Here is a 15,701-nt window from a genome sequence, read left to right on the forward strand (position 1 = left end):
CTCTACATCAATGATGTGGCTCTTGCTGCTGGTGACTCTCAGATTCATCTTTATGCAGATGATACCATCCTGTACACGTCAGGCCCTTCGTTAGATACCGTGCTTAAAAATCTTCAGGAGAGTTTCAATTCTATTCAATATTCCTTTCAAAATCTTCAGTTATTATTAAATTCTGGTAAAACTAAGTGTATGCTTTTCAATCGTTCGTTTCCAATACCTGCTTGTCTACCTAACATCACCACGCTGGATGGGTCTGAGTTAGAATATGTTGATACATATAAATATCTAGGTGTCTTGTTAGACAGTTCTCTCTCCTTCCAGCCACACATTAACAAACTAAGATCTAAAATTAAATCGAGAATTGGTTTTCTTTTCCGCAACAGGGCCTCTTTTACTTATGCTGCCAAACTGGGCTTTGGTGAAAATGACTATCATTCCAATGTTTTGACTTTGGTGATGTTATTTATAGAACTGCCCCAAATTTTTTCTGCTGAAAAAAACTGGACGTGATCTATCATAGTGTCATACGTTTTGTTACAAATGCTCCTTACAACACCCACCACTGCGAGCTCTATGCATTAGTTGGTTGGCCGTCATTAACTATGCGGCGTTTAACCTCATTGGTACCAACTTATTTACAAGTCTTTGCTTGGTAAAGTCCCGCTGTATTTAAGTTGTCTAGTTACTATTGCTGTACCTACTCGCAGTCTACGATCTAGTAGGTATATTGCCTTAGTCACACCGAAAGTCTGCACAACATTCGGCCGCCAATCCTTCCAGTTTGCAGCCGCCAATGACTGGAAAGGATTACAAAAACCTTAAAACTTGAAACACTCATATCACCAGTTGCTTTTAAACTACTCCTTTCTGAGCATCTGACCGATCTTTGTACTTGTTAATTGTCTTCAAATGCTCCTCTCCATAATTGCCGGTCATACAATCCATGCTCTTAAATGATATATTGGTTAGATAGATTTTTAATAAGATACACCTTATATATTCAGTAAAATTATTTTATTTGTTTTTTAATCTTAAAATATTTTCGCTATGTCATAATATGTCTTAATTATGTTGCTTAACAGACTCACATATATCTTATCCTGTTTTTTGATACCCGGTATTGCCTTATTGTGTTTTACTGTAATTTTATAAATTTGCACTCCTGTGTTCTGTGTATTTATTATGTAACACTATGTTGTCTTGCACATGTTTCGCCTTATCTTGGCCAGGTTGCCGTTGTAAATGAGAATTTGTTCTCAATCGGCCTACCTGGTAAAATAAAGGTTAAAAAAAAAAAAAAAAAAAAAAAAAACATGGCTTATACAATCAGAATTTAGAGTCAGAAATTTCTGTTTTACTATGCTATCCAGTGAGATTCTAGAGCCAAAATTTTCCATTTTATGATAAACCATTAACTACTGCCAGAGTCCATGAGCAGAGTAACTTGTGTATCCAGCTGGATCTCCACACAGCTCCCAGTGTTCAGATTTAATACAGCAACTCCTGCTACTCCATCAGCCTGAAGCCAAACTCCACCAACCACAACTAACTCAGTTATTACATGGGCTGAGTGAGAATACCTGAAAACAGAAGCCAAGACTGGGATTTTGATCACTGAGAGATCACTGGCACGTTTTCATAACACGTTCTTTTCGCACACAAATAAGCGAGTGGTTTTGAACCTGTGAACTTGAATATCCAGCAGGTGGCGGTAAAGCACCTATGAGCTGGTTTGCCAACCGCCAAAAAAAACGCTTAAGAAGAAGAACGTTAGCGTGATCCTGAACTAGGAAACTTGTTCAGATCTAAACAGGAGGAGAATTAAAGGTTTGAGCCGATTTTTTAATCATTCATGCTTTTGTGTTGTTTATTTTGATGACGGTATTAATCTTACTGTAAACTCCCCAGTGGGATCAATGAAGCTTCATTGGTTAATAAGCTGTAATGTCACATTGTTTTGGTTCATGTAATTCATAAATTATGCATTTGTATCCGGAGTCAATGACAAATAAATGTTACTTAACTATATTAATATATATTACTAATAAATACTACTAAGAAGTTTATCTTCTTTCTTAATTTACAGTGATGGAAACTGGGTAAGCATGTGACTCCTAAAATGACCCCCCTCACATTTGTTAAGCTATCTGTTAACATGAATATCTGCTGGTGACATTAAAACCAGCTTCTGATCATTTTTAATGGTTTCTAGCTGGACATTTATGGTTCTTATCTTTTCTTATGGTTGGTCAGACTCAGAGGATCATCTTGGTCCAGTATGACATGTTGGACCAGCAACAAACCTTCCAGACAGCCTTTCTGTAATAAAATGAACGTTATTGTTGTTGAATTGTGTTGATTTGAAGGTCTTTAAAGTAACATTATCTAGCTAGTTAACATGGATCGGGGTGTCAAACTTAATTCCTGAAGCTCTGGATCCCTGCAGAGCTTTGTATCAGCACACATACCATGTAGTTTTCATGTAGTTTTCAAATGAACCTGAAGGACTTGATTCGTTGGATCAGGTGTGTTTAATTAGGGTTGAATCTAAACTCTGCACTGGGCTCAAGCCCTCCGCGAATTGAGTTTGACACCCCTGACATAGACTGGTCATAGAATGAAACTTTGAGAATGACTTGTGATAGTCTTGGGAATGTCATGTACAAGGAGTTATAATAAATAATAAAATGCATGTAATGAATAAATCAGAAATATATTGCACAAAAGAAAAAAATAAATTATTTTCAGCAAAAAAAAAAAAACATTCTAGCTGTCTTTTTTTTATTAATAGTATATATATATTTTTTTCTGACAAACATATTTTGCTAAAAATAGCTATTTATCATATTTGTAGCAAGGCAAGAACAAAAAAAAAAAAAAAAAAAAAAAGAACGGTTGACATTTGGATGCACATATAGACTGTTATTGGATCATATGTGTAACCAATCTCTTTTTCTGTTCTTCCATGCTTCACAGATCTCCATCCTACAATCCCAAAGTCATCCGATTACCTTCTTGAATACCAAGCGAGCTGATCCTTCTTGTTATATTCCACTCCTGTTCTTCCTTAAAACTTATCGTTCTTGATCTTGAAAATACTTCCACCTCCTGCTTTTGCTCTGTTTCTCCATTCTTCCTTCGTTTAGTTCTACTCTTTCCCTCCCCTTCATCATGACTGAACCAGAGCTGCTCACAGAGGTCCCTGCCTCTCTGAAACGGCTGGCAAAGCAGGTTGTGCGAGGTTTCTATGGCATCGAGCATGCTCTCGCTCTGGATGTGCTGATCCGGAACCCCTGCGTACGTGAAGAGGACATGCTGGAACTGCTCAAGTTCGACCGCAAGCAGCTGCGTTCGATTCTGAACACACTCAAGGCCGACAAGTTTGTCAAATGCCGTATGCGTGTGGAGACTGCACCCGACGGCAAGACGACACGACACAATTACTATTTCATTAACTACCGGCTGTTGGTTAATGTGGTGAAGTACAAGCTGGACCACATGCGCAGACGGATTGAGACGGACGAACGGGACTCGACTAACAGAGCTTCCTTCCGCTGCCCCTGCTGCATGAACACATTCACTGACCTTGAGGCCAACCAGCTGTTTGACCCCATGACTGGTGAGTATGAAAGTGGGAGACGTGAATCTGAATGTTATGAAAACATTATCAAGATAAGATCTCCTTCAGAAATGTTTTATTAAAAGACATCATTTGGCACAAGGGTTAGGCGTTATGATGGTAATTACATGCAGCAGTAGCAATGAATCTGCTGTTAGAGTTTCTTCTATACCGTGTGAGTATAAGTGGGCAGAACATATACTACTGTTTAACATTTGTCAGAACATTTAACATTTGTCAGAACATTTTATTTCTTTTAAAGAAATTAATGCTTTTATCCCACAAGGATGCTTTAAACTCATCACAAATGACAGTAAAGACATTTATAATGTTACAAAAAATCTCTTTAAAACAAATGCTGTTTTTAACTTTCTATTTATTTAAGAATCATGGAAAATGTAGCAAAAGCAGAACAACTTTTTCATCCATTTTCAGCCCCAAATCAGCATATTAGAATGATTTCTGAAGGTTCGTGTAACACTGACGATTAAAGTAATGGCTGCCGGAAGTTCAACTTTGCCATCACAGAAATAAATTACATTTTAAAATATATTAAAATAGAAAACAGATTAAATTCACAATATTATTATTATTATTTTTACTCAAATTAAATGCAGCCTTGCTGCACATAAGAATTTTTTCAAAAGCATAAAAATCTGACTGTCCCCATGGGGTGATGCAAGATTTTGGTCATAATTTTCTGTACTAGGCTGGTCAAATGGCATTGAAATCAATTAAAGCAAACCAAGTGTACTCATTAAAATGCATCTGCTTTGACTTCTCTTTTCCCGTAAAATTTAATGTGACAACAAATTCTTTTAAGTGTTATAAGCAATGGGAATGTGATCAATGGGTCAAAGTTACTATGTGATCGTGATGTTGAAATCAATTAGAAAATGCTCTGTAAGTATCTTTCTTCTGGAGTTTTCATATATACAATGAAGATATAAGCTTGTATTGCAATCTCTGTGTATTTTTTTTAAGATTCAGACGAAATCATGAAGTTCTTAATACCAAGCTGGTCTAACATTTAAGATATTGTGTCATCATTTAGAAGTTCCTAAGTCATGTACATTAGTAAGTGAAAAGATGTTTTTAATAGAAGTCTGTGCTTGAACTCTTTTTGTGTTTAATCTTTTTGCCAACTTTAGTAAGTGTGTTGTAATCTCTATTAGGGAGTGATTCAAATCTCTTGATCCACACTTTGGCATAGCTGTATTCAGACACATGATGGCAGCAGAGGACAAAAGTTGTAATAATTTTTCAACACACTTGAATGAACCTCACTTGGTGACTGATGCTGAATGCATCAGTTTTGCAGACAGTAATCACAGACAGGAATGGAAATGAAACTTTATTTTAATAGGTTTAAAAATAAACAGGCTGTGATCTCGTAGAGGCGGCTGTAAGGATTAGCACTCCACATTGACATCATCATCATCTTTGCTTCTGTGCTTACTGTTTTACACTTCTGACTTCAACAGCTGCTGATTTGTGTACTTAGTAAAAGTACACACACAAACACACACACACACACAAGTGCTGCTCTTGACGTGACTTGTGTTATAATGGTTTCAGAGCTTTGCACACTACTGGCCGTCCCTGTTTAAGCTTTTATTATTGACTGAACCAGTGTGTGTGTGTGTGTGTCTGTGTTTGAGTCCATTCCGGTACTCTTGAATCATGTATAATTGATCTAACCTGTGTTTGTGCTCAGAAGGAAAATACATGAGAGTCTGAATACTGAAGACTTGTCTTTAGGCTCACTGAATAACACTGACACATTGGGACTTGCCTTAATTCTCTTCAAACACATATTGAAGTACATTCATAAGACCTTTAAAAGCTATGAAAAGAGATTTGAACAGTGTTTGTAGGGAACTGATTAAATGTATAGGCCCAATGAAAAGACATTAATGTTGTTTCATCACTTAAAGGAATAATCTATGTTATTTTCAAACCTCAGTGTAAATGAACAGGAAATGTTAACAGTAATGGACTTAACATGAAAGCCTGGAAGACAAGAAAACCAGAGGGCTTTAGCGGAAATGCCCAGCTCATATTTTTATTAAAGCAATTCTTCAGTAATAAAATGTGTGTAATGAGTTGTAAAACTGTGAATAGTGTTTTTTTTAAATGGACTGCTTTTGTAGATAGAGAAACTTCTAGTTATGCATTACCAACATGTGTTGAGTTGCTCTATTTATACAGTGTTTTGCGGATAGTGTTTTTCTGGTATCTGCAGTTATCAAGCGAACGTGACTATTAGGTTTATTTATTTATTTATTTTTAGCTGATCATCACCAGTTTAACGTATGCTGTAAAAATATATTTCGTATTTTAAATCTATTGGCAGTGCTGCCCAAGGGAGGTTAGTCAGAAAACAGTGACAGTGGCTGCGTCTGATATCTCAGATTAGGTACTTTATTTGAATACTTGCAACCATTATCTTTTTTATCGTATTTAAATGTGTGTAATTGGAAAGTAACTAATACATTCATTGTTTTTGTCATATCCTGTCCCATGGCCTCATGGGATAATAAAGCATCCATTATCATTAGATGAACACTGCAGAATCTTGCCAGTAGTAGTTGGTTACTTTTTGCATGCTGTTTTATGCATATAAGAGGAGGAATGTCTCTGTACAGAAAGCATACATTTAAGAGAGTGATGGAAAGCATGAGAGGAACAGGAAATAAGAGAGAGGGTGTTGGAGGAATGAGAGCGGGGTCAGAGGTGAGTGACGAGTGTTAGAGGAAAGTAAAGGCAGGTAAAGACCACGTGGCACGTGTTCACCCTCACCTCTGCTGAAAGCAAACTGGAAGACAGGGAGGTAAAGCTGTTGCTAGGAAACACATCAGGAGGATTGGCGAGGATGGAGCAGAAGAACGGAACAGCCAACGATAAAGCACCTAACCCTGTGTAGACCCTGCCATTATACACATACTTATTTCCCATGTTCTCTCCTGGACTAGTATCCCTGAAAGGATTTTATAAACATGAGTTTCCTCCGAGTGGGTTCAAATGTGGATGTTTTGCTATTGGCTGTTTTAACCCTGTGCTGGCATTTGTGCTTAGGTGGCTTAGTTGTGTCTTAGAACAGGAGAGTGTATTGATCTGATTGGTCAAGCGCATCCAGGTCCCCCCTCGTTGAGCAAAAAAAAAAAAATTGATTTATGAAAATCTCTTTGATTGGTGAGGTGTTAGGGGAGATAAGGAGATATGACAGGTAAGGCTTGCACAGTAATAAGTCACTCGCTGATCCTATCTTGGCATGTCTTCACACTGCCTCATGTCTCATCTGTTTCTAATCTTCCTTCTGAGTCGCAAGTGTGCATATACCAAAGTCTGTAACTAACCAATATGTAGATTCAAAAAATATGGGTTTTTTCAATGGTTGATTCACATTACATTTGGCATCTATTGCATGCTATCAATAATCCGCAAAAGCCAGTGGATCAACGCATTTTTATACATTAAAAAAATTATTTCTTTAGTCCTGGATGTTGGTCAATGGAAAGAGACCAGAAAATGTAAAGATTCTTCACAACATTTTCAGAGAGCACTTTATTTAGTGAGCACTTTATTTACAGGTGCATCTCAATAAATTAGAATGTCGTGGAAAAGTAATTCAACTCAAATTGTGAAACTCATGTATTAAATTCAATGCACACAGACTGAAGTATTTTAAGTCTTTGGTTCTTTAAATTGTGATGATTTTGGCTCACAATTAATAAAAACCTCAACAAATTAGAATATGGTGACATGCCAATCAGCTAATCAACTCAAAAGATCTACACAGCAGTGAATACACACACCGTGAACACACACACAGAGCAGTGGCCAGCCATTTATGCTGCGGGGCCCGGGGTACCTCGGTACCTTTGGTGCCTTGATCAAGGGCACCTAAGTCATGGTATTGCTGGCCTGAGACTCGAACCCACAACCTTAGGGTTAGGAGTCAAACTCTCTAACCACTAGGCCACGATTTCCCAGTTGCATTGCATTTGGGGTGCAATGTCGTCTGCTGGTGTTGGTCCATTGAGTTTTTTTGAAAACCAAAGTCACTGCACTCATTTACCAAGATATTTTGGAGCACTTCATGCTTCCTTCTGCTGACCAGCTTTTTGAAGATGCTGATTGGGGGGGGGGGGGGGGGGGAGGGGGGGGGGGGGGGGGGGGGGGGGGGGGGGGGGGGGGGGGGGGGGGGGGGGGGGGGGGGGGGGGGGTGTCATTTTCCAGCAGGATTTGGCACCTGCCCACACTGCCAAAAGCGACCAAAAGTTGGTTAAAATGACCATGGTGTTGGTGTGCTTGACTGGCCAGCAAACTCACCAGACCTGAACCCCACAGAGAATCTATGGGGTATTGTCAAGAGGAAAATGAGAAACAAGAGACCAAACAATGTCAAAGAAACCTGGGCTTCCATACCACCTCAGCAGTGCCACAAACTGATCACCTCCATGCCACACTGAATTGAGGCAGTACTTAAAGCAAAAGGAGCCCCTACCAAGTATTGAGTACATGTACAGTAAATGAACATACTTTCCAGAAGGCCAACAATTCCCTAAAAATGTTTTTTTTTTTTTCTTTTTATTGGTCTTATGAATTCTAATTTGTTGAGATAGTGTATTGGTGGGTTTTTGTTAAATGTGAGCCAAAATCATGACAATTAAAAGAACCAAAGACTTAAATTACTTCAGTCTGTGTGCATAGAATGTATTTAATACACAAGTTTCACAATTTGAGTTGAATTACTGAAATGAAAATTTTTCATGACATTCTAATTTATTGAGATGCACCTGTAAATGATGCATGTTTTTCAACACTGAACCTGTGCGATATGGGGAAAATATCTAATTGCAATATTTTTTTATTTTTTTTTTTTTTTTTTTTTTTTTTGGACAGATGCATTGTGATTGAGATTTGATATGTGATTTGCAAAGTCAAGCTTCAGCTCAATATTGTCAATAAATGAACTTTTCCATGACATTCTGTTTTATTGACCAAATGGAACTAGCAACTTAAGGCACATTTGATGTTTGTACTGTTAGGCATCTTTCTCCAGCTCTATCCAGGTTGATGTGCTGCTTGGCTGGCTAGATGTTCAATGGTTTCCTCTTTTTTTGTAATTTAGTTGAAAATATTAAAAAAAAAAAAGTTGCTAAATCTAGCAACAAAATTGCTAAGTTGACAACACTGCCTCTGTGAGCATAAGAGACTTCTTTCAAAAAATCTTACTCAAGAAGACTAAACACCAAACTTTTGAACGGTAGTGCAATATAGACTGCACAGTTCATACTAAACTTGTGATTGGTTGGTCATTTCCAGAAGCTTCGCATAAATGTAGTAGATTCCGATATTTAGGCATTTACTACAGACATTGCTAATCCAGTGCAAATTGCTGAAGATTTCAGATGTTCTGTCCTGAAAACTAATCCTTTTTGTATAGGGATTTAAATGTGGTCTATAGCTTAACTTGTATTGAATCAAGAACAGTTGTTTGAATTCATCTATAAACAGTCGTTCAATGCAGAACAGTTAAATATTATTTGTATTGTAATTATTATTATTGCATTAGCTCTGCTGCAGTTGCAATCAGTGGTGCATTTGTCACAGTTGCTCAGACCTCCTCATGAAAAAACTTTCTCCTCTCTCAAATGCTGAAATGATGCTGGATTCATCTTTTAATGGCTGGTCACAAAAGTCCTTTTGTTCTTTGGCGTAGACGATGGAACAAAGCACCATCCTGTTTTCAAAAGAGCTCTGAATCACTGGAGTGAGTGCTATGTAATTTAAACCAGACCTATTCATATCTCATAGATAATACAAAAACTATAAACACAAAGGCATCAGCCCACTTTTCTCCGACAGAAGCCTTAATGTATGCCTACACCAAACAGCACCACGCCATGTTCCTTTAGATCATTGCAACAATGTGTACGCACAGACCCAATGCACATTTTGACTAAAAACAAAGATGACAACCAGAGTGTGTGCATGTGCCATATTGCTAATTGGCCAGGGCTTTGGAATTGATATCTCTACAGAATTCTTTTTTGGTGTGTAAAAAAAAAAAGTTAAAACATTTATTTCTTACCATAACATCCCTGTAGGTCAGTGCCTGCTTTTGTCTCCCTCAGTTTAGTGTAAGGTTTCCTTTCTGTGCTAGTGAACTTCCATTCTTGTCCGTCACTTTAGAGTTGGTTCACATAGAACTTTTTTTTATGTAAATATTTGATCACTGAGGTGCATCTTGCTACTTCTGTAACGCAAATGAGCAATGCCCTTTTTAGACTCTGAGGAGCCATGTGTAATGTCTGGCAAAAAAATCAAGTCATACTCCACATTCCATACCAGATGGGGGCAGTATGCCTCAATAAAGTGAATTGGTCTACTCTAGAGTAACAAACGAGAAACGGCATAGTCTCTATGCTCCGCCCTCTACCTTCACAACAACCCTAGAGCCATAGCTGAAGCCTAAGAGGACGTTTTGCCTCCAGAGGAACGTTGGGTGATGTCAAGTGATTTTGAAACATGACATCTTCAAGCTACTCCCCTTCACCTTTACCAGTGAATATGTTCATATTCGTTTTGTTCATATATTACATTTTGAATTGTATATACACATTATTTGAATTAAATTAATTTGACAGACAGCATTCTGTCAACATTATTGGTCAAGATCAGACAGCTGATGTTGACCAAGCTAGCGCCAACCAACGTAACCAGAGCTGCCAACTCTCAAGCATTCACCGTGAGACACACGCAGTTGACTCTTTTCACACGCTTTCAAAAACTTGACAGCTCTGAATATAGTGAGTGAGTGCGCGCGCGGCCGGGGCGCTCTCTCTCGCTCTCTCTCTCTCTCTCTCGGGTTCATTATCATCGAAGACATTTCAAGCTTATTAGGTAATGTTACATTTTAGCATCAGCTTTGGTAGAGACGGGCTTTGGTAGATAACAGGTGAAAACCGGATCGGATTTGTGGGTAAGTTATAGCTAGCTTACTATCAAACGCAGCTACGGTTAGCCATCACTAACATTAGCACGTTTATCGAACAGCCTTCGATACATTTCTATGTTATAACTTCCCGAAACAAAAAAAAATACGCAAACATATAAAACAAACTTCTAGCGAAATACTAACGGCATCTTACTTACCAATCCAAAAGAAATGTTGCAAGTTCGGAGTCGAAGCTCATTTCTTTCAAGGCCATCAGTTGTCTCCAGCGATGGAAAGCAGTGCCGATGTTTACTCTGTTTCGGCTCCTTTTCTTATCGGATTTGATTTGTGATTCCGAGCGCGGTTGCTTGACATCAGCTTCAAGTACGCCCACAAGCCGTGCGAGTTATTCGTGTATTGCAGGTTGGCTGGTTGTTTATGTTGCCCGCATACCGCCTCCCATGGGCCGAAACTGGTATTACGACACCTGTCGGGCCGTGGCTAGTAATGCTAATGCTAATTAAGGTTGATATCTCTGCAGCACTATAACTTGACATTTTTTTTAATGACATCATCGCCCTTATTTCTTCTCATTCTTTTGATGCGTGTAGGTCATTTTTTGGATATTTTTACCTCAATTTTTACACATGGCACCTTTAAAGTTGATACAGAATGCATTGTGTTTAAAAAAACAGCAGATGTACACAAATGTGTTGACGTCATCTTAAAAAATGCCGCGCTCATACACAAAATGTTATAAAAGCAGCAAGACTTGGTACACCAATCAAATACCTACATAGAAAAACTATTACAAAGCAGTGCAATGGAATGCAAAAATCCATTTTTGCTTTAAAAATGTGAGATGCAGGGCAGTGGAGTGGAGAAAAAATGCAAGTTAACTTTTAAACTTTAGTGTCACATTTTTATAATGCTGTTTCACACACAAGATGTGAAAAAAAGAAAACGCGATGGTCAAAGATGTCTATCCAGCATGTGTGTATTATAAAAAAGAAAAAAAAAAAAAAAAAAAAAAAAAAAAAAAGAAAAAAAAAAAAAAAAAAGAAAAAAAAAAAAAGAAAAAAAAAAAAAAATTTGTTTAAATGTGAGACAGTGTTTTGTAACGAGTAGTGTAATGTAATGAAAGTGTAGTTTAACTCAAGGACTAAAAAATGCATTTTTTAAAAGTTGAAACTACTTCAGTGCTGCGTTTTTTAGAGCTGTAGTTTGAGATGTGGAGCACAACGGTTCAAATACATCGTTTAGTGCATGTTTACATAGGAAAAACAATGAAAAGAGTGCAGTGGAATGCAAAAACACATTCTACTTGAAAAGCCACTTAGAATGCATCTGCTTTGCATCCATTACTCCTACAATACATGATGTTTGCATGTGTTTGAAAATTCGTCTTTTGATATCTCATCTTTATTTAGACATTTAAAATTCAGCGTGCTATCTCTGCATTCCTTATCGCTTTTGTTTTTTCTTTCTTTTTCTTGTCTCGTGTGTGTGTGTGTGTGTGAGAGAGAGAGAGAGAGAGGACAGGCAGACAGACTGACTGACCAGGAGGGCTGCCGTCAAATCATGTTCTCTGCGCTCAGGGGGCTTGTCGATATTTCCTCTAGGAGCTGTGTCAAATGTGACGGATAAATTGTTTTATTTTTTTTATCTTCCCTTCCACCTGAATGTTGTTTCTTTCTTTTAAAGTCTCTCCCCCCCCCACCCCTCCCTCTCTGGTCTCTCTTTTCTTTGGGCTTGTCAAATTTTTTTTTTTGCCCTCCACCCCTGTATTGGCAGAGAAGACATCTGTAGTAAAAGGGCCTAGCTGGAAGTGATTTTTTTTTCAGGAGCGCCCTCACAGATTTTCTTGTCAACTTTCCAGCAAAGCTTTTAAAATGGAAATTGCGGCGAATCGTTTACTCGTCCGATTCCCCTCAAGGCCAGAAACTCGGAAACTGTTTCACCATGCACTCAGCACAACAACACTGGGAGTATTTCAGCATAAAAAAACATTGCGGTGTGGTCATGATAACACAACATGAATAGATGATATTCTTTATAAAAGACTACTATTAAAGGAAGGTTACAATATCAGCACCATCTGTGACTGACCATTAAATGATAAGTACACACGTATGCAAAATATGTCAAGGCATGTATTTTTATATTCCCGCTAGTAGCTTGGCGTACGCCACACACTCGTACAGAGGCCCTGCTGTGTTGGGTTCTGTCAGAAGGCTGTAAATAACTTCAGCAAGCAGATGGCAAACCAGACCAGCTTGCTTTCAATGGAACCGCCAATGAATTCTGGGACTGATGTGTGTGTTTGTGTATGTTTCGTCCTTGTGTCTGTGGACTGTTTTAACTTTTTCTTGTTTTAATAATATTAGATGGTCAGCAGTGGTTTTGGCACCATCCTCTAGATCAGTGGTCACAAACCCTGGTCCTGTGAGGCACTCACACTGCGTATTTTTGCATGTTTTTCCTTTCTCTGACACCATTTCAGGTCTTGGAGTCTCTACACTAATGAGCTGATGCCTGAATCAGGTGTGTTTGATTAAGGAGACATGCAAAATGTGGAGTGTTGGGGTGTCTCCAGCCCTGCGTCTCAATGTTCATACTATCAATCCTAAATAGTATGTGAGATTAGAATAAGTGTGGTGGCAAAGCATAGTAATGTTGAAAAGAGTATGCCCAAAGTCCCTGGATGGTCTCTTACTATTTCAGGTCGATTTTTGTGAAGTGTCCGATCTGTGCACACTCTAATGGCTAGAATTGCCCACAATCCATTGCGCTTTTGCAAAGGATTCAGTCCAGAAACTGCAAACACAAATAAAACGTCGTTCGAAAAACTACAAAACGTGGCGGATGCGTGCGATTGACAGTTAGGTAGAGTGCAGAGTTTACAAAAAGGGTCGTTGAGTTTTTGAGTTTACTCTCTATATCGAACGTTTTAACCCTGGTAAAAAATATTAACTTTTTGGTATTTGTGTTCTTTCATCTCTGCACAGCAATGTGAACGTTTATAAACATCCATTTGGTCGTTAAACTTTTAAATGCAAACATTATGCAGAAAATGAGCAGAGTTCCTCTGCATGAAAAGACCCCAACTGGCCAGATAATCAACGAGCTACTTTATTTTCTCTACAGTAGGGTAGGAAGTTAAACTAAATTAAATGTGGAGGATGTTAACTGTGACAGGATGATTGACGGGCCAGTTTACAGTGACAGGGTGTGTGTAACAGGTGCGACAGCGCGGCCCTTTAAAGACGCAATTGTATGACGTTATAGATATCCCAGAGCTTCTTGCCTACTCTTCTACTACCCATCGAAAAAGGTGTACTTTTTCATTCACCAAAATAGTATATAACTTTAAGAGTGTAGTATACAGTAGGCCACCTTGATAATGCAGGAACCCCCCAAAAGACCGGGTTGGGAACCACTGCTCTAGATGATATTGAGTAACTACCATTGGACCACACCCTGTTTGGTTGGGATGCAGTTTGCTTAATATATAAATTTTTAATTTTGCTATAGCATACCACTACTTTTATTTAATAATAATAATAAAATAATTTCATAATAATAAAACCAAAGAAGCTTTAGATATAAACAGCCATAAGTTAAAATTATTTATTTTTTTTTATTCAGCAAAAATGTTTCAAGTGGTCAAAAGTGACAGTGAATATATTTATAATGTTACAAAAAAATTCAAGAAAGTGCTTGTCTTTTTGAACTTTGTGTTCATCAACGGAACCCTGAAAAATATATCATGCTTTCCACAAAAATATACGTCAGCCCACAGGCATTTTCTTATGGTGGAAGCGCCAAAGGAGGGGGTGCCAGAAATTTTTTTTGGGCACTGGCTCCAGCTCTGCAACGTGACACCATGTCTGTGGGAAAAGGGCGACATGGCAACATACCAGCATTTAGAGCCTCTGCTAACATTGGAAACCCGAGATATGGAGCCCCTTGACAACGTTTTCTAGGCTCTAACTTTCAAAACCCCGGAAAAAAAAATGACTTGGAGGTGCCAAACATGATGGATGGGGTTGGTGTGTTGAAGTGGTTGAGAATGAGGGCTGATAAGCAGAATGTTACTGTTTCAGCACTTGATTTTGTGCTTAAAAAGGCCTGTCCCTTCTTTTCTCAAACACAGGAACGTTCCGATGTACCTTCTGTCAGACAGAAGTAGAGGAGGACGAATCGGCTGTGCCAAAGAAAGATGCCCGCACTCTGGTGGCTCGATTCAACGAGCAGATCGAGCCCATCTATGTATTGCTACGAGAGACAGAGGACATCAACTTGTCCCATGATCTCCTGGAGCCCGAGCCGTCAGAAATCCCAGCCCTAAAACAGAGGTCAGCATCTCCTGTTCAGTCAAAGTGGCCAGTCATATGCACGAGACTGTGTTGTTTTCACCTAAAACTATTAAAGTTATTTATTAATGACAAGCCTGAAATAACAGAAAGCCTAAATAGACAGATTCAAAATTAAAAAAGGATAACTAAAAACTAAAATAAATTAAAACTGAAGACAAAAAAATTTCAGATTCAGAATATTAAGTAATATTTAAAATAAAAAAAAAAATAAATATAAAAAATTGGCAATTGGCAACAAGTGTACATGGCAGGTTTTTTTTTTTTTTTAGACCCAGGTTATTTTGAACCAATTAGCAAAACGTCATTGTCGTCAGCTTTGATGATTTTTTCCATCCACTTTAACAGATAAAGTATGGCCAATTAAAGTCAGTTTATGTTGTCAACAAATTAGTAAATGGAACTCGAACTTTGCTGTTTTCCTCAGTCGGGAGCGGGCCGGCCGAGGGGGGGGATGGTGTGGTTGGTCGGTGGTTGTGGAAAAACAAAGGCTCATCGTATGACCTCTACTCACAGGATGTGGTCATCAGCATGGAAGACCAGGAGCCCTCAGCCTGGGCCAGGACTACCGGGAAAAAGCACCCAAAGAGGGCCCGTGTGGGCTGACGGAAAGCACAGTGCGGGGGCGTACAGTGAGACCGATGCTTCTGAAGCAACGTGAGTCACATTGACTATTTTGAAAGTTGTTTTTTGTGCTGATGGTTTGCATATTAATGCCAATGTTTTTTGGATTTCATGATTTGCCTGCTTATTCTTTTTT

At 38.5% G+C, this 15,701-nt stretch overlaps 1 pseudogene; it reads left to right on the plus strand.

Moving 5' to 3' along the window:
• The first annotated feature begins 1,689 nt into the window (after positions 1–1,689).
• On the plus strand, positions 1,690–15,612 carry LOC122146215 (annotated as a pseudogene).
• The last annotated feature ends 89 nt before the right edge of the window (positions 15,613–15,701 follow it).

This window comes from Cyprinus carpio, chromosome A9 (assembly GCF_018340385.1).
Source record: "Cyprinus carpio isolate SPL01 chromosome A9, ASM1834038v1, whole genome shotgun sequence".
In the NCBI taxonomy this organism is placed as follows: Eukaryota; Metazoa; Chordata; class Actinopteri; order Cypriniformes; family Cyprinidae; genus Cyprinus; species Cyprinus carpio.